Raw genomic sequence first — 21,442 nt, forward strand, 5'->3', positions numbered from 1 at the left:
TTCCTTGCACTCTAGAGGTACTTAGACACTTCATCTTCACATAAATGCCTTTTTCATACTTTCAGATATGCCAACAAAAATGAATCAAGGAGATGTTTTCTCCTCTTTTTCAAAATTTTCTCAATACCCCAACTCCCCTGCCCCACCGGGCTCTCTCCTCTCTCTCCTTTTTAAATAGTCAAAATAAACAGTGACAATAGTTAAGAACCCCCATGCGGTACAGAACACAAAGAGCAACATGTGAATTCCCATTTGGTTTTTGGGGGCCGCCTGCTACCTCCAGGCACCACTTCCTACTGGGGACAGTCAGTCCTACCATACCTTTCCTGAGCTCCAGGTCTACACATAGCTGACAACTGCCCTGCTGTCATTTGATGCTGAGAAGTCTTGCTGATGCATCAAACTAAACATATATGAATCTGTGGTCATTTTCCCTCCTTCCTGAAGCTTCTTCACCCTATTTCTTTCCTTTCTATATCTGCTTTCTTCAGTATTCCCTCTGATAAACACAACCACCATCCACCAAGCTATCAATGCCAAAACCTTCAGGTGTTCCTGGATACTGCCCTGTCTCATATCCATTATATCTATACCATCTACAGCACAATCATTTCAGTCTTCTATAGTTCCCTGTAATCCATCATCTTCTTTGATCCTGTTAAAACATACTAAATAAGGCCCTCAACAGTTCTTATCTGATCCACAGCAAAAGCCTTTTGATCTCTGTTCTCTATCCCTACCTTCCTTCAACCATCTTTACCCTACAGCCCAGAATTATATTTCCTAACTATGCCTTCATTCATTTACTGAGCAAGCATTTACGGGCACCTTTTAGGTCCCAGGGTCTGTGTCAGGCCCAAGGACATGGCAGTGGAAAGAAGTAGACACAATGAATTCCATGCTCTCGCGGAGCTCACTGTCATGGGAGAAAATGAGACAATCAACAAAATAAGAAGAAAATATATAAATTACCCCAAGTGCTATGGTGAGAAATAAAGTAGGGATGGAGAAAACAGGACTTACTAGGAGTAGTTGTGATTTTATAGAGGATGGTCAGAATTTCCCCACTGTAAAGTCATCTTTGAGAAGGGAGTACTGAAGATGATGGTGAAGGAAAGATAAAAAGCAGAAGAGTGCTCTAGAAAGAGCGATTTCAACCAAGAGCGTGGAGGAGGAAGCACACCTGGTGTTCTCACAGAGCAGCAAGGGACAGATTTTTCAGCAAGAGGGACCACAGTAGGAGGTGAAATCAGAGGAGAAATGGGAAACAGAGCCAAGCCAGCCTTGGTGGAAACTTTTCCTCTGATTGCTGTACTAAGAATAGATGAGGGAGAGCAAAAACAGAAGCCGAGAGCCAGTCAGAAGACGATGGCAACAATTAAGGAAAGCCCTGATGGTGGCGTGGACAGGGGTGGTGGCGATGGTGGAGAGGGGTGGGGAGAAGCGGTCAGACTGGAGATATATTTCCAAGACTTCCCCGGAAAGCAGAGCCAAAGACAACTTACATACACGAAGGCAGTGGATTTGGGAATGTCACCTCAGGATGCTGGAGTACAAGATTGGAGATGTGAAATACAGAAGAAAAAAATTCTAATTGAAAGATGCTATCTAGGTCATCCATACTAGAGGTATTATGAAGGGAGTCTCAGTACATCCATCAGACAGAAAAGAGATGTTAATGATGATGTCCAATGTCATATAAGTATGTAATAACAGAAAAAAAATTAAAATGTAAGCCTTCCCACGTCTATCCAAAAGGCTACTTATTGTCTTTTCCTAGTTAACTCCTGGACCAGATCTAAATATGCTTTAGGATGTCTTACAGAATTAGGTAGAAAGAAGTTCAAAAATGCCCACTGCATTTTAATACCCACTTTTTATTGAAACAGAAAAATAAGGTCATACAAAAGTAAAATAAAATTGTTTCAACTATGACCAAAATGACTCTTAAGGAGAGAAATAATATAATCAGATTTCGTGCAGTCACCCCCATCTCAGATTTACTGCTAAAAAATCTTATTCCACAGGGTGTGGAGGCATGTGACTCAGGAGACTGAGGTGGGAGGAGCACTTGAATCTAAGCAACACAGGGGAGGCTCCATCTCAAATAAATAAATAAATATTTTTTTTAAAGAAGATAAAAAGGTTTTTTCCAGCATGGTATATATATTATCTATAGAACTAAATTACATATGTAGTCAATGCTGTTCGTTCAGGGCAAAGACCAGAAAACGTCTTTGAGTGTCTTCTTAATTTCATCCTGATGGGAAATGTAACACATTAGTTTTAGAAGCAATATAGGTTTTGTGGGGTAAACATCTTGGCCAACTAGACTTTTGGAGTCTAGTCCTTTTCACTTGGAAAAAAATGTGTTATTCCAGAAGATGCCAACACATCATGTGTTACTGATACATAACGAGATTACAGAAAAAATGAAAACATTTAAAATGCAAAACATAGTTGGGAGACATTACACAGGAAAATGACCTAAGGAATGCCCTTAGCCATTTTCTAAAATCATTTGCATAATATCATCAGGGTTTAAAAGTACACCGAGATCCTTTTAAATCTGTAAAATGTTTTAAGGAACAAAATTAAATACAAAGGGAAGTAATGACTTGTTGTAAATAAAAATCACCTAACTTTGAAACTTCCAAAAGTTTTAATTAAATCATTAAATAACTCTATTAATTAAGAGAAACTACAAACCAAAATAAATGTGTAAGTTAAATCAGATCACTAGATATTGTGGCATTGTTTTTTAACTTACCTAAAATTCCTTCACTAGAAAAATAAGGAAGACTAATACCTAAAACATTTTAAAATCACTTATTAATCCTTCCATAACATTTATAATGCTCATAAATGGTTCCTGGTTGCCTGTGTGATAAAGTTCAAACTTCTTTACCTACATAACTTGGTCTAGTGCTTCTCAAACTCTACAGCAAATAGGAATCACCTGGAGGGCTTGTCCAAACAGATTTCTGGGCTCATCTGAGGTTTTTGATTCAGTAGATCTAGGTTGGGACCCAAGAATTTGTTTTTCCAGCAGGTTCCCATGTAATGCTGATGCAGGGGCCATGATTTGGAAAGAAAGATCTGGTCACCATCCAGCTTTTATGACCCATTTCCACACTCCCACACACATTTCTGGCTCTACACCATTTTTAGTTCTTTGATTTTGCTTAACTATTTTAATTGTGTTCTTACTTTTATAGGTTCTATGTTAGAGGAAAGAAAATTTAACCTGTACTTTACAAGGTAACTGTATTTGAATGCTGCCTCAACTGTATTTCTACCCACCCTGAGTCAGCTTTCTTGTCTGGTATTAATACTCTGACATGCAAACCTCAAGGCCTCAAGGTCGATTTCTGGTGGCCATGGCCTTGAGTGGTAAAAGTATGAAACAACATTCTAGGAAAATATGTTTTTGTTATGACTATGAGCTCTGTCTGTCAGAGAAGGGCTTGTCAGTGTGGGCAAGTTACCAACCACTCACTCTCCCCATGACAGGAAAGGTATTTTGACTATATTAACAAGAAAGAAAGTAATGAGCACCTCTGCTTTGGGAATGAGCCTTCCTGGCCTCTGTCCTCCAGAGAATCCTTTCATCTGTGAGGGGAAAGTCTGTGACAAAGGTTCAGAGGTAAATTAACAGTTTCCCACAAGGTCAGACTCAGAATTATGAATAGTAGCTCCTAAGAAGATAAAATTTCTCTTTAACTGAGCAAGCAGGATTGCAGGTTGCCAATTCTGCTAAGTTTTTAGCAATGAAAAAATGATCTGATTTGAACCAGGGCTAATGGTAACTCTTAATCACAAAGAATTTTTCTTATAATCCAAATAATAAAATTCTGACTTTAGAGATAAAATACTATAAGCGATATTATAAACAGCAAACATCATTCATTAACAAACAACATTAGGAGTTCTAATTTAATATCATTATTGTAGAGAATATTTTCTAGAACAAGGTCTGATAGGGAAAAGGAGAAACAATGTTTTCTAGCTGAAAGGGGATAGGTATGCATTTGATTTGATGTCTGATTATTTTCTATTACATAAAGTTCTACAAATTAAAAAAATAATAGAGAATCTTGAATTCTCACAACTCACTTATATAAAATCTTGAACATTTTTTTTCCTAAGAGGTAAAATGTGATGAAATGAAGCCAAAGAAGACCAGTTCCTCTTCTCCCTTACTCCTCACTATTATAAATTTGCTATTTATCAATCATATGAATATTTTTAAGATCTTTAATGGATATAAATCTCACATACCATAAAATTCACCCATTTAACATGTATAAGTTAATCCTTTTTTATGTATACACAGAGATGTGTAATCATCAGAAATCTAATTTTTGAAGCTCCCTAATACAAACTTCAGACCCAATAGCAGTCACGTCTGATACCAGTTCTCAGCCCCAAGCTGAGATCTGCCTATTCTGAACCTTCCAAATAAACAGAATAAAACATCATCATCATTTACATCTTGCTTCTTTTACTTAGCATGTTTTCAAGTTATCCATGTGGTAACAAATAGCAGTACTTCATTCTATTTTATTAACAAATATTTATATGTATATATACACACACAATTTTAGTTTATCCATTCATGAGTCAATGGACATTTAGGTTTTCACTTTTTGGTTTTTATGAATAAGGCTACTATGAACATTTGTGTGAAAGCTTTTGGATAGACATATATTGTCACTTCTCTTGGCTGTATGCATTCGAATCAAACTTCTGGGTCATAAGATAACTTTGTGTTTAACATTTTAAAGAACTTCCAGACTATTTAGCAAAGTGGTTGCACCATTTTACATTCCCAAAAAAGTGTAAGAGAGTTTCAATTTCTGCACATCCACACCAACACTTATTATCTGTCTTGTTGTTTACAGTCATCCCAATGGGAGTGAAGTGGTATCTTATTGTGGTTTTGACTGGAATGTCCTGATAAATAATAATGTTAAGAATCTGTTTATTTATTGGTAATTTTTATATATTCTTTGGAGAAATGTCTGCTCAGATTCTTACCCATTTTTAAATTGGGCTATTTTTCATTACTGATTTGTAAGAGTTCCCTATATAATGTGGCTTAAATCCCATTTTAATATATGCAATTTGCAAATATATGTTCTCATATTCTTAGTGATGTACTCTGAAGCACACAAGTTACTTTTTAATTGATTAATTCCATAATTTTTTATTACTGATTATGCTTCGTAGGTTACATCCAAGAAACCATTGCTAAGTCTATAAATATTTCTATACCAATCCTATTGATATCTATAAATGATAAATCACTCTTAAAACCAGTTAAAACAATTTATCTTCCAAATAACAGTGGTTAGGGGTTCCCATTTCTCCATATACTTGCCAAACCTTGGTACACTTAGATTCTTATTATTTTAACTTGAAATTTTCTACTTATTTAGCTTCTTTTTCTATATATATAAATTGCCCCTTCATGTATCCTATCATTTTGGGTTTTCTTTTTAACTTTTAAAATCATTTTTTAAGACAGTCTTAATATACAATTGACAACATTTATCAGTTGTATGTCCTGAGGCATGCTTTCCAACATTTTGGCCTGTTGAATGATTGAGTTTACTGATATCAAATTCTAAAAGGTTTTATGTTTTGTATTTTTCTTCATCTTTTTTGAATGTTCCATCTTATGAATATTGTGCTGAGAGATATTTTTTTAGTATGGTAGGTACACAGCATCTTTACTTTAATCCAGACACTACTTACATGTTAACTTTGTGACCTTGAACCTGTTATTCAACTCTAAACCCGTTTCCAATTTTGTACAGTGAAGATAATAAAACACCTACACAACAGTTTACCCGAGGCCATAATCACATTATATTAATTAGTACAGCTATAAAACTGCAAAACCATAATAAGTTATTATATCTAGGAGGGCAAATATCCTTACCTTGCTCTGTGATTAACATCTACAAATGCAAATCATTCTTATATTAAATGACAAAAAGAAAGTTGGCATTTGTACCCTTGAATTTGTAAATCATAAAATCCAAATGAAATATGTGTTATTGTCTATTAAGCTGTTAATAGTTAATGTAACTGTAAGAATGTTGCTTTCTATTTTTCCCCAGATCCTTTTGATTATTTTGTAGATAATAAGTTAATAATTCATTAAAAAGTACAGGAATAATACAATAATCTAGACCAAGAAGTAAAACATTATAGAACTTCTGGGGGATAATTTTTGCCCATGTATCTTGTAAATACAAATAGATAATATGATATCCTCAGCACATCTTTAAACCCTCTTAAATATCAGACACAAGAATCAAATCAAAGCCACAGAACAAAAGACCATGCATTCTCATTCAGCTTGTAACACCAAAGTCTAGTTTCATAGTAAATGAAGAAATAATCAATGGAGAGATAGAAAACTTGCGATAAACACTACAGTAATTTTACTTACTGAAAACAGTTCACCAGTTATTCAAAAACATAACTAACATAACTGGTGTTAGGTTTTAGCATAACAACTGCCCAAAGCCATAAAATCCAATGTGTAAATCTAGAGGATCCCAGTACAAATGATATTCTACAATGAAAAGGAACAATGGCCATGTAATTTTGGCATTAGGAAATAAATCTGTAGAGGTGTTAGCATTCACTCTCAAGGTGTAAAGCTGCAGATCACATTTCTTCTTTGCATGTCAGAACAACTCATGATATTTTGCAAGTAAGCTCTTTAGATTAATATTTTACAATAGGGAAAAAGGAAAGAATGCTCTATTCTTCAGTGTGGGATGCAAATTTATTTCCTAGAGCACAAACATATTCCTCAACTTTGTCTCCTCCTCATTTCTCATACTGAGGTATTCTGGCTCAGAACAAACTGTGTACAAGTCGCATTCCTGAGAGTACTAAATTATGACAGCCTAAATGTGACTGAATACTTTTTAATAAACCAGAACATACTGGAATAAAGTACACAATCAAAACAGAAGATATCAGTTGTGTTATATTCATAAGCTGAAATTTACTCTTACTGGTGGCAGTAGTAGTGTCTTTTTGTAATGTCTCTTATATAAAATGTTCATGTTGCAAAGACCTTGCTTCACCTTTCTGCACATTTAGCCAACGTAGTAATCCTACAATCAAAGATGCAATTCCTGAAGAACCAGATCTAAAACTCTGGGATTCCAAATTCTGTTCTACTTAACAGTGAGACGCCAGACAAGCCACCTAACAACTTCTCACCTCATTTTCCTCCCTTGCAAAAATGGGCAAACAGAAATAGATCATTAAAATCAATTAAGTCTTTTTCAAATGTAAATGTAGGTTCCTTCAATATATATTTCTACTAGGTTTGTTTTAGATGGTGTAGATGATTATGTACACACAGCACTTTATTTTCTGTTAAAGGAAACCTTCAGCTCCATCATCCCACACACAAACTACTTCCTTTCTTACTTGAAAGGAAATTCCTTTTCAAGGTTCACAGTACATTAGAGACAGCTGCATTACTGAGCTTCCTCCAGCAACTTTAAAAAGCTGCAGATGTAACCCATGCATGACATGGATCACACAAAGAGACAATCCCAAGTACTTAGATTGCCCCTTCTCTTACCCTTCTTTAATTTTATGATTCTGGGATATTGTCCATGTACATCAAGTTGTGCGTGTGCACATGCAAGTGTGTGTATGTTCATTTTTATTTTAAATCAAGTTACTGCAGGAACACAGAAGGTCTCAACAAATGACTGTCTTGAATGCTAATTTTCAAAGTAAGATAAGGTTAAAAAAAATAGTGGGGGAAACATTTCCAGTTAGTGACATTTTAACAACAGTCACTACCTATTAACTTCTAAAAAGACAAACCTCACATCAATACAGATTCCTTAGGTATGCTCCCATATTGCACTGGAATTCAAAAGTGTTTGTCTGGAAAACTTAAGTCTGGACTCAGAACCAGCAAAGCAATACTAAACTAAGGTAGTAAGAATTCTGGCATAGAACTTTTCCAGCAGAAGCAGAAAAAGAGTTATGACTTGGTTTCCTTCCAGAACAGTCCCCAAAACTACTAGACAGCCACAAAAATATTTTTTTCATTGGAAATAATATATTTAAAATAATTGGGGGTAGGTACAGGTTCAGTAGCAACCAAGCAACAACATGGTGCTTCCTGAGGGTAGTTCACAGAGCTAAATTCTGAAAGGAGTTCCAGTAGTCAAAAAAGTGTTTAATGACTATTTGAAAACAGAAATTATTTACTTAAGTGTATCTGAAAAATACAGGAAACTTGTGATTCCCATTTCAGTTTGCTCTCCCAGAAATCTTTCAGATCATACTTGGATTGTTATAAATAAATTCAGACTTATTTCATTCCTTCTTCTTTATGGGGGACAACATATTAATAGTACAAGAATAATTATTTTGTTAAATAACAAGTCATGCAGCTGTAATATTTTATAAAAGCATGTTACTTTTGGAAAAAGCTCTAACAATTACTTTTGAAAAAAATCCAACAATTCTCTTAATCAAGTATATGTAATTACATATTATATACAATTGCATATATAATTACATTAGTTATGTAATCTATAATTAATTATTAGTATCAATTAATAAAATAGCTTCTTCTATTGGTCAGAAAAGTGGGAGAGGGTTTAGAGGTTCTGTTTATAAATAATGTACTAGAATTTATTAACTTGGATCCAATATGTATGAAATCCCTTACAAAAGCTTATTGTGTTGAAGCTTTCAAATATTTGGTTTAGCAGATTAGGGATGGGGTACTGGGATTCATATCTTAAAAATGACCTACAGTGATTCTGATGTCGGAAATATTGAACCATTCTGTGAGAACTGCAGACTCCATTTCTTAAACTGATGAACACTGACTGCGTATCACACACCAGTTAATCCTACTCAACAACTATTGCAATAAGCCCTCAGTCAGTGCCTGGAACATCTGATAAAATCCTCAATTCTACCAGGCAGGCCAGAAAGAAGCAGAAAATCACCTGATCCTGAACTCAGGCTCTTCTGCCACACTGCACAAAGCTGCCACAAAGAAAACACACTGGCCAACTGCTGTATTATTGTTGGCATGCACCAAAATTTGCTCAAAACCTTTACAAATGAAACCCAGCTGTTTAAGCTCAATACCAGATGTCTTCTACAATGTGTGGCTTTGATAGATTAAATTGAGCATAAGAAAGAGATGAAATATATGAAAATCTAATTTGCAAGATGTTTGTCGTTAAGTCTATTTTTTAAAAAGACAGAAAATTGTTATTTTTCACTTGAAAAGGCTAATAGTACTAATAGTATGGATTAGTAATATTCATAATAGCTATTAAATACTTAAGTCAAAAATAGACTGTTTTGTATAGATGCATAAAATAAAAGCCAAAAACAATCTCCAGAAATGCCCCATTCAAAGAATGTCATGTGTCTGTCAAATCACATGATTTAGCATGAGGCTCCTTTCCCTTTATAACCATGCTCCAATTTGAACATGTTTTCACTCTTGGCATAGGAAATTAAGTAGGAAATATTTAGTGATATTGTCTGATTTCAATAAACTGTAATAATCCTATAAAATATATACAGACATATAAGAAACATGTGTATGGATCTGGATAATATACATGTATAAGAAAGTATACAAAGCTAAAAGTCAATTTGTTTAGCAACTTCAATTAAGTAGCATCCACCCTTCTTCTGTGACCATATCATGATGTAACTCATTTTTTGTTGTGGTTGTTTTCCAGGTCACTGCATAGTTCTCAAAAGCCTCAGCTGATTTCAGAGGCTAAGTTAGATTCAGAGAGCTACTCAAATATTCTTCCACAGAGGAGCTGCTGCAAAGTCTCTTACTCAAATGAGTTAACATTTCATGGACAAATACAGCATGTTAGTCTTACAACATTAACTATTTTTCCTCCAAAATAGGAACATGAAAAGACTGTCGCTTTGTAATGAAATTTAAAAACAATACTCAATTTGAGTCCAATGATCCTAAAACAAAGATGAACACTCAGTTGAGACTTAGCCCCATAAAAAAGTACATAATCCTTAAAACTCAACTACAATTGGCAAGTTTTTATATTTTCAGATTTAAAAAAATATTGTTTTCATATTTTAAGGTAAACAGAAATTGGAAAAAAATTGTTTAACTTCCTCATATTTGGCTGATGCCTCTCATGACCATTTAGTTCCCACATCACTGAAGATCCACAACTAATGAAGAAGTATTCTAATTTGCTTTTTCCCATACGTAAAACTCCCATGAAAATCATGAAGATACCAAGATGAACATAGAGACATTACATACCACAGGGTACTGTAGGTCAAGGAAAACCATAAACCAAAGTCATTTTGCAACATGTACTCATGAAGTTTTTAAAAAGTGAATTAGAAATGCACATTAACTTTCCTGCAAACTTGAGATCAGAAGCATAGTTTCAGATACTACATTCCAGAATCTGATCAAACAAATGATGTACAGGGCTAGCCTAAAATTCATGGCCTCTTCAGGGACTATAAATGACAAATGCATGATGTTCTTTGTGAGACATAACATTTGCAACCACTATTTTAATAAAGCAGTGAAAATTACATTAAAAAAATCTGACAGAACTAAAGCCTGTCAAGTCAATCAATACTCTGCTTGTTTCATATATTATTTCTGCCACCATCTTGATAACCTGATCTTTTTTTATGCAGATGGAACCCAGGGGCACTCCATTCTATGACTGATCTACATTCCCAGCTTTATTTATTTTGAGACAGGGTCTAACTAAATTGCACAGGCTGGCTTGAAACCTGTGATCCTCCTGCCTCAGCCTCCTGATAGCTAGGGATAAAGTGTGTGCCAATGCATCGGGCTTAAACTTCATCTTTTTCTTTTCTTTTCATTTAAGAGAGCAAACTAATCACATAGTCCTTCATTTACCAATAAAATAATTTCTACAGTAACTGTAGAAATATATTACCTTCATAATTGGTTGTAACTGTTTCTAAATACTTAAGCTTGAATGAGAAATATGGAGGAGTTTTTAAAATAATTTTTAAACAGCCAATAAATAAGTTAATTAGTAACCAACAGCATCCTGTTTAATCATAATTAAGAGAGTACTAGAAGTATTTATACTGTTCTAAATGACAATAATAGCTATATTAAACATTTCTGATCACCAATCTAACCCAAAACTTCTTCCAGAAAACCTGCACATGCCCACAATGGTTATTACCATCTGGTGGCCTCCTGGTATTGGACAACTACATATCACATCTGGGTTATATTTGATTATTCTAAGGGTCAGCAGCCAATCCAATTCTCTCCTCAAAATTTGAAAATATTTTGACAGTGAAACAGCCAGGCATGGTGGCACAGGTCTACACTCCCAGTTACTGGGACACTAAACCAGGAAGACCACAAGTTCAAGCCAGACTCAGAAATTCAGTGTAACCCTAACTAAAAAATTTTAGGAATTAAAAAGAAATATAAAGAGCTGGGTGTATAGCTCAATGGTAGAATGTTTGCCTGTGTGATGCCCTGGGTTTGATCCCCAGCACTTCCAAAACAAACAAAAAATGAAACATTTATAACTGAACTCTGGAGACCTAAGTGAAAAGGTCTCAGAACACCAGGGACTTTTCACTATTTGTGGTCATGTAAGAAATACTGAGGCTATTCAGGAAATAGACTCCTCTATATGGAACACCTGCGCTATGCACTCAGGAGACAGCTATAAACAAAATGAACAGAGCTTCTTCTGAGGAGGAGTAAGCTTCTATCAGGAGAGAGACCTATATAATGATAAATCGTGATGTGAACTACAAAAGAAAAATACAATTTAGAGGAAGGGATTATATCAAGGGGATCTCAATTTACCTGTTAAGGAAAATTTAACTCAATGACATTTAAACAAAGGAGAAAGGCAAAGAACTTTCCAGACTAGCAACAGTATATATGAAATGTGTGAGTGAGAAAAAGTTTTAGATTTTCTTTTAACAATAAAAGATGTATCTAACTGATGCACAATAAGAAGTAAGATGAGCTGCAAAGCAAGTCAGAGGCAGCTGATACCAACCCTGCAGGCCATACAAAGATGTGCATTTTATCTTAAATCCAAGGAGTGTCCATTAAGAAATTTCAGACAGAGAGAAAAGTAGGAAGCAGAAACACAAGCAAGAAGCCTGAATTAGAACAAGATATATTCCATGCTTTTATGGAGTCAAAATGGAGTCTACTGTCATGTATAACTAAAAAGAACCAATTAAACAAAAGAGAGAGGGTTGTGGGGAGAGGATGCCCAGAAAAGATCTCAAAAAGATACACAAAGTAGAAGCTCAGCTCTTGGCCTTCTCAGGATGCCCAAGTTTCCTTTAGTTTTTCTTCAGGTCACCATTCAACTTTGTTCTCTACTAAAGCTTCTGCTTTCTATAACCAAAATATCCACCTAATAATGTGATTTTATGTGAAGTTAATAATCAAAGGAGTGTAATGGAGATGGTATCAAGTAAAGAAATCAGCTCACTCAAAAGCAACAGCTTCTTCAGAGTTAAAAGTGGAAGGGTCTAGAGTAAGAGTGAGGTTATTCTGCATGTGACGACTCAAAAAAAAAAAATCACCTATTTTCCAGATTAAAAAAAAAAAATGTACAGAAAGTATAATAGTAAAGACCAAAAGAGTTTATCTGAACCTAACCTGTAGCATAAGAAATAAAGTGACAGAAAATTTAGCTGCTTATGAGCACTTTCCTATAGTTATCAATACTTTCTCTTACTTCAGGATTTGCCCAATTTCTTATATGAATTATAAAAATAGATACGCACTTGAAAAGTTAGAAAAAACATCCACAGATCTGTTCATGTTAGTTCTAAAATCAATAAAGATTTATAGAATGTCATTTCAGATTAAATTGGTTCACAGAGGAAAAAAACTGATATTACTCTGATGTTTCTAATACTGTTATTCTTCCAAAAGCCTTCCTGAATTTGTAATCTGAAGGTTAAAATTATATATGCACAGATATTTACATGTATATAAGACTTCCATGTACAGTTTTCACCATGTTTTTAAGAATATAACTTCTCACAAAAAGGTTAAATCAAATATGATTTGACTTTATAGTCACTAGTTCTATGAATGTCTACTATCCAATCTACTGAATTTAGGTTGAAAGCTATAGTTCAGTCATTTTCCTCCTAGGTAACTTACCACAAAGATCAGATTTCTTACATCTGTGATGCTCACCACAACTTGCAGTTACTGCCCATTAATAGCTTGAGATTAATTGTTAGAAATGCCACATAATAGTGGCAGTAGAAAACATCTTAAACACAGCACCACATTTATGCATTTAACAGCTGTGTTGGTCTAACAGTTCAGATTTTCACTATATTTTGCCATATGGTAACAAGGATCATTTTTCACTGAAAAATATTACCAAAAATTGATATCCTATAGTAATACTACCATTCTAATTTTGAAACTCTGCATTCACAGCCATGTATGTTATCTTCCTGTTACTGAATTCCCTATTTGCCCTAATTTTTCTTGAAATATTTTATAACAACAATTTTGAATTAGCATTAACTAGGGCAGATATAAATATTACACATGGGATATGTGTAATATATATGTAATATCTGTGGGATATTACCTAGCAATGGAGGCACAGGACGTAAAATCTATAAAACTATAGAGGTCATGGACATTGGAATTTGTTTGTTTGTATTTGTTTTGTATTCAAAGAGAGTTGATTCCTACTTCCTGACTCACCATTTTTGGTGTTACCTAGCTTCAATAATGTAGAATCACTTTAAACTAAAGGTTAAAAGGTGGCTAACTTTTATATTAATCTTATTGCTATAATAAACTATTAGCATAATTTTATTTGGGGGAGGGGTTGTAGAAAATTTCACATGTACATTTATCAAGAAGTCAAATGAGAATTTCAGATGCCTTTCTAAATGCCAGAACATGAGGCCCATCCTTGTCAAGAAGAGCACATGGAATCCACCAATGTGTTAGAACAAAATACACAGTGTATTGTTTTTTAGGTCTATCAGTCTAGCATTTTTCTAACATTACTAAATTCCTTTAGCAGAACTTAAGAATGGTAGTAACCAAAATAATAGTTCAATGCTGTTTACACATTGCACCACATTCATTAGGACTCAGAGACTCTACCATGACTTGAAAACAAAGGGACAGGGTAGTATAAACAGCTCCATTTTTTAAATAATCGGTTTCAAGTAAAAATGAGCACTACAGGTTTTCACCATTTCAGATCATATTTTCATTTTCAGGAAGGCAATGTCACATTTAAGGATCTCTAGCTTTAAAAATGCATATTTGAAGCAATCACAGTGTGCCAAAAACCAAAAAACATAAAATTCAAAACCCCTACAAAGATGTAATATTGATTCTTTTTGTCTAAGCCTGTATCTGCTCAAATAAAACACTCAAGATAAGATTTAGGCAGTGATGAGATTTAGGCTATTTGTGTCCTTATATACAGTCCACCCTTGCTACTACCCCGAGTACAAAGTGTTCTTTCCACTTAGGACTATATGCCGCTTTTGCATCATTTGGGGTAGAACTGAAGTATCGTGCAGATTTCTCCCACATAAAATGTTTTGTGTCCATGTATTTAATTAACAAAATATTTCTATCTGTCCAAAGCTCACTGTCTCCAAATATCTTTAATTGTCATTTTGAAACACATTTACTTTAAACAAGGATTTAAGTCCTAAGAATAATCTTGGCTTTGTCATTTGCTTAAGTGTCATGGCCACTTTATTTACCTGTGCTTCCTATTCACCTTTTTCTTGTTTTGTTTTGTTTTTGTGATCATCATTCTCCCAAAGTAGCTGCAGAATTAATGACTGTAAAGCATGTTACAAATTGTCCGTGAATATTGCACTTTAGTAGTTAAAGTTGCTCAGCTGGTTCAATTCAAAGTCTCTACAGCACATTCTGTATTCATCAGGGAAAAATCACAAGTAACAAAATTTACTTCTAAAACCTATTGATAGGGAAATTCCTCAAAAAAAAAAAAAATTAAAGTTCATTGGTGACAGTTTTAAATGTCAATTGGGATTCAGCCTACTAATCCTATTAAGGTGAGCTATCAGGGCTGGGGTTGTAGCTCAGTGGTAGAGCGCTTGCCTAGCATGTGTGAGGCACTGGGTTCGATCCTTAGAACCATGTAAAAATAAATAAACATAAAGGTATTGTGTCCATCTGCAACTAAAAAAAAAACTAAATATATATATATATATACATATATATATATGGTGAACAAGCAGATTGTTCACAATCTTGTTTCAATGTATATTTCCAACTTGGAGGCCTCCTAATTTGGGCATAAGTAATTATTAATAATTGTATTTATAACTGCAAACTCTCAGGTAATATTATACATGCACCAGACACTATTCTAAGTGTTTATGTATATTTATTCATTTAACAATAAACGAATCCTATGGTAAAGTAATGATCATTGTCATTTTACAGTAGAAAAAATTGAGACATCAATATGAGTTCACACATCTAATAAGCAGCAGAGCAAGGATTCAACCCAGGCATCCTTTAGTCTTAACCACCAGGCTACAAGATAAATAGGAATATACACTGGAAAACACACACACACACACACACACACACACACACACACACACACACGAGTCCTGGACAGGGAGTTTTTTTAAAAAGACTACATGAATCAAAGAAGGCAGGGAATGTCTCTGGACTTCAACCTCATTACTAAAAAAAAATAAAATAAAATAAGATATTATGTTATCTAATATTATATTAGGGAACATTCTAAGACTAGAAACATGATCAAAGGTTCTGTATGCAGCATCTGGCCCCTCAGCTTTTTATTGGATTAATTCAGTAGTGAATTAAGGAACTCACAAGTTTCAAGGAAAATTCTAAAAGAAAATTCAAAACTGTCTTCAGGCAATAAAGTAGTAGTAGTAGCTAGAAGAGAGGAATAAGAATTTTACCTCACATATATCATGCTTTAAGCTTCCTGGAACTTTCCTAAAAAGAATCTAATTTTAATTCTGAGATCCTTCAACCCTCTTCTAGAAGGTAGGAGATAAGAAGTTTTGAAGAATTAAACTAGCAAATGAGGTAAATGATCTATCTATCATTCCTTCATATCAATGTACAAAATTCCTTTGAGTCACAATTATCTATACCAGAAATTTAAAGCATTTTTCCCTAAGCCAAGTCGTAAAACATACTTTAATAGTTTCAAAGAAATACTTGCAGATTATGAAAACATTAATCCTGTGCCAATTAAAAGTACATGCCAACTAATAATACATACTTTTGCATAAAAAGTATAGCCAAATTAGTTCTATGAAACACATTCACAAATACATAAAAGTTGAACTATAAATGCATTTCATTCTCATACATATTCCTTTATTTATCTGGCTTAATTTTATAAAAGTATTATTTTCTTATTTCTATCTAATATCATGACTTTTTCAATGCAATCACTAATGCCATATTCATTTCGTATTCATTAAGTTACCCTCTTTCTAATCTGAAAACAGTTCAACTACTCTTGAAGTTGCTCTTATTCAAAAACTGAAAATAATTTTTAAAAACTGCTTTTATTCAACTTGATAAAAGAAATAATTTTTCTGGACAAAATTACTGCAAATCAGGCCCCTGTTCTATGCTGATAAACATTCCCCAAATTCACAAGCCATCATTGCTGCCATTGTAAATTACAGATTGACTCAATACATTCATATAAAAATTGCAATGAACTTAAAAGTTAGTTAGCTAGCATTACTATAACAAACAGTATTCAAATTATCATGATCACAACAAAGTTTGTTAGCACTGTTACTCTTCAGTACTTCACACATAAACTATCACAGTTTGTTAAAAATTAACTTCATTCTCAAAGCTCTAAGATGGATATCTGGTCCTTATTAGAGAAAACAGAAACTTTAAATCCCTTTACAAATCATTCTAGTAGATTACCTAGAAAGCTTTGTCCTAGCGAAGAAAGTAGTAAAAAGTACAGAGCAGTTGGAGGATAGGGGATGGAAAGTTTTAGCCATGGAGCCTCTGCCCTGAATTTCCCCTTCTGTGACAAAAGCCACAAAATCAGACACTAACTCAGCTCCCTGTCAGCACTGTTGTGTGGCACTGATCTTCTTACCCCTCGCATGCACAGACAGAAGAATGAGCAAGGAAATGTGAGGCTGCCAGTTTGGTTCTTCGAGCCAACCCAGTGCAGGAGGAGAGCAGTCACTGTGACCTGCCTGCTTACGCCTCCTGTTCCTTGCCTGGCCTTCTCTGACTGAGACTCCTCTGCTGCCACTCTTGTCAGATCTTCCAGCAAGCCTGCCAGAACGCTTGAGACAGGACCGTGAAAGACAAGCCTGTTACAAACTGGTTCTGTCACCACCGAGACTTCAACTGATCACCTCGTGGGGAGGACAACAAAAGGCCGTGAGGACCCCCGAGCCAGATTGTTTTCCTAAGAAAGGAGCCAGACCCAGCTGCCCACACAAGGGCCAGCACACGTGGGGGCCTCGCCCTGCACTGGCAACACCCAAGTCCACCAAATCTCTTGGGCAACTAGGAGGGAATCCAAAGCAGACCACGCTTACACTTTGCTGTCAGAAAAGAGTTGGTTTTATTCGTCTTTTTTTTTTCTCTCTCTCTCTCTGCAGAGAATTATAACTGAGAAATGTAGAAAGACCAGGAGAAATCTTTCTTTTTCCCTTTGATGAAATGACAAATAGTGCAACATGTCAAAGTGTCACGTTTCAGCAGCTTTCTTACGCTACTCATCAACATTTAAATAATGAAGCAAAACCTTTGAATCAAATGCAAGGATATGAAAAAAGGTCAGCTGTAAGATGTCACTGATGAATACTGCAAGTTAACATATTTCAGTTATGCTACTCACTTATCAATTATTTCTAAGTAACTACAGTTTTAAGTTACCTGTGTAGGAAAAAAAAAAAAAAAGACTGTTGGGGATCTAATCACTCATCTATAATAAAACCAATATAAGTCATCCAACTTTTTAGATTATAACTGTAACTGTTTCAATGCAAACTGTGAGCATTTTTGGAAGGTTTCATTTTCCCATAATGTTAAGTAATTATTTTCAATACCAAAGGCCTTTAAAAAAAATCTTCTTTTACTCTGAGAACTTGCAATAAAAGAAGAACAAGAAATAAAATTAAATTGTCATATGTGTGGAAACTACAATACAGACACAACAAAAGAAGTAATTACTCAACCTCATCAGCTTGCCTGATACAGGACTTATGAATATAGAAACAGAAAAGTTTCAATGATTATATCTAAGATACCATGATGATACATTTAATACTTTTGGAATTATTTTCTTGGGGGAAAAAATAACTCCACTGTCTTCTCACTTTTAAGAGACACCCAAACACACACCTCCACCTAAGCTTGTACCTCTCAGCACTACCCTACAGGGGGCCATTCAAATCACCCTCCAGCTTAGGGAGCCCCCCAATTGTTTTTTCTGATTCGACAAATACTGCAATCAAACCAACACTCTCTCAATTCACACTTTCATAAGACAAAATTTAACAGAAATACAGTATTTTTCACCACCTAGGAAATCTTTGAATATTCAGAACTTAATAAGGCACATATTTCACAGAAGCCATGCAATCTACTTATTGGGAAAATGGAAGTTGGGAGTAAGCAAAAGGGGTTGTATTTCAGTGTCATTTATGAGTATCCCTGTTTGTTAGGATAGGAGATTTTGGAAGAGTACAATTAAGTAGAGATAACCAGGAGAGGTGGGTAATAAGTGGAAAAAATAGACAAAAATCAAGCAACTGGATTTGTTCAAATCTTCTCTATCTGGCTCAAAGCCACATTCACAACATGGCTCCACTGCCAGTTTGGAAACAAGCATTGAGTGCTGGTGCAAGGAGTGAATGGCTGAAGTGTGGGACAGCTCCCTCTACTCCCATGTCCTCACTACGAGTAGCTACACATAGTTCAAAGCATAAGGAGAGACTCGTACTCTCCGTGCAGAACCCCAATTCAGTTCAAACCAACCTATGTCGACGACTTTTTCTGATTTTGAACTACGTGCTAGCTGAAGTAGATGCACTCAAGAAACATCAAATATCACAGGAAAAAATCAGAATGCAATTAAGAAAAAAGCTACACCTTTTAAGAGGAAGTGCCTCCAAAAGGAACACACATGGAAATTCAGAGTAGGGGATGAATTAGCCTAGGCCAAAGACTAAAGAGAAAACTGGCTGCTGAAAGATGTGTTGAACACATACAGCAGCACAGAAGGTGGAGAAGGAGAAAGATGTAAGAATAAATATTTCATTAGTGCAACAGCATGAGAAGAAAACCTTACTGGAACAGACAGCTCCTATTTGTAAGTGGTTGGAGAGAAAGCTAGACAGAGTGGAACCAGATTGTGCAGGACTCTGAATACAGGTTACAGAGTTGAGACTATATAATAAACAAGTAACTAAAGGCTTTTGAGAAACTGACTGGCTTGATGGATTTAAAAAAAAAAAAAAAAGGTTCAGAGCTTCAGCATGTAGAATGAATCTCTGAACTCAATTTCCAGCTGGGTGAGGAGAAATGAAGATTAGGCTAAAAGTGTAAGGAGAGGTTTCTACTGCCTCAATTTTGTTTTAAAACTAACGTAGACTCCTTTGAAAAAATTCAATATGTGCCCCTATTAATTTTTTCTTTATTGTTTGGTGGGTGCTGATAATAAAGTAGATATTCTTTTAAATGCATAATCAGGTCTCCAAAACTCTAAGAAAACTCTTGATATGTTTATCAGAAAGCTGGCCAGATATGTGATCCAGATTTGCATATGACTTAACCCACTCATCTAAATGTACATCATTTTAGCCACAGTTAATGATTCAGTTTCTAAAATCCAATCTAATTAGTCCTCTATGTGTACCAGATCAATAATTGGTTTCTCTGCAGTTAAATCCACACCCTGGTTTCCCAACTGTGGAGCTGACTGCAACACCTACAACCAACACAGCCAGGGGTTGTGTGGCTGCTGGTGAACTGTCACACTGACTCCCTGAACTGCCCAACATTCTACTCTAATTAATTATATTTTATCTACAAGCAGAAAATTACAGGAAAGGAGAACGACATGGCTAAAGTCTGAGGTGCTTGGCCTTTAGCACAGCCAACTTAATTCTGCAAGTTAATTCTCACACCGAGTGAGGCCTCAGTGAAAGCTCTAAGATTAAAAGAAAGGTCTTACTTTGAGAAGGCACACCTGAGAGAAAGGCAAGAACGGGAAAAAGGAGCAGCATGGAGATCACACAATATGGGCAGGACGCATCATCCTACTTATTATTTGTATAAAAATATTTCTTAAGTCAAGGTTTAAAAAAATTCAAATTATATTCAAATTTAAAAGTATCTTTTAGCAAATTTATTCTTACTTAATTCATGAATTTGAAGAAGTATACTGAATCTTTTTTTTTGTTTGTTTGTTTGTTTGTTTGTTTGTTTTTGCGGTATTGAACTCAGGGCCTTATGCTTGCAAGGCAAGCACTCAACCAACTGAGCTATACCCCCAGCCCCACTGAATCATTTTAAAATGAGAATATCTCATTACCAATTTCAATTTGTGACTCACTTTTTCACATAGAAAGCCCCCAAATCTCCTGATTTTATATATACATATAAAATATATATAATATATATACAGTTTTATATATATGCGTATATATACACATATATACGCACACACACATACACAGTTTTTTACTCTCTCACATTCACTTTTTGCTGTATTTGGGGGGATTGTGTCTCATGAATGGGAGGTGAGGACATTAAAAAATCAGTATGTGGTTTCAATATAAAGCTTACCCTGTAATAGGTGAAGACACATACACAGTGACAATGCAGTCAAGTATCTGCCCCCTGTGCTGAAGAACAAGAAAGTACAGCAGGCATTCATTCTGCCCAAGGGGAGGTTGGGGGCTGAACTTGCTGGGAGAAGCATTACACCAGGTCTTTAAAGATAAGTGGGTGAAGGGAGGGCCAAGAAATACTATGCAAAGAGAAAAGCCAGCACAGACATTACTGAGTAAGGGGACAAGAGAAACTGGATTTGCCTACAGAGGAGAGGAATGAGGCTGGAGGAGCAAACTGGGAGCAGCTGGAGAGGGCTCTCATCCCAAAAGTACAAGTTCTGATTTTATCCTACAGACATGGGAAAGCAATTCCTTCATTTCTGCAGGCATCTTTACAGGTTAATTTATATTGTATAAACTGACTGTAGGTACTACTTCTTGCAGCTGATTATAACTAGTAAAGTTTTAGGAATAAGATGAAAATATTTTCCTTTGTACCCAGGAAAATGTAACAAAATTCTTAATTTATTCTTAATGGGAA

The 21,442-nt window shown here is 35.1% G+C and overlaps 1 protein-coding gene across 7 annotated transcripts in view; it reads right to left on the reverse strand.

Annotated features, from left to right (window-relative positions):
• BMPR1B (bone morphogenetic protein receptor type 1B) overlaps window positions 1–21,442 on the reverse strand; it is a 282,027-nt gene that overhangs the window by 82,921 nt on the left and 177,664 nt on the right. Inside the window, exon 1 of one of the 7 annotated variants that reach the window (XM_079154769.1) lies at window positions 17,205–18,079. The exons of 4 other annotated variants lie outside the window; for them this stretch is intronic. The gene's annotated coding sequence lies outside the window, so the exon portion shown is untranslated. 2 more of the 7 variants (XM_079154770.1, XM_079154773.1) reach the window with 2 other exon arrangements.

Source organism: Sciurus vulgaris, assembly GCF_902686455.1.
Source record: "Sciurus vulgaris genome assembly, chromosome: 9".
Taxonomy (NCBI): domain Eukaryota; kingdom Metazoa; phylum Chordata; class Mammalia; order Rodentia; family Sciuridae; genus Sciurus; species Sciurus vulgaris.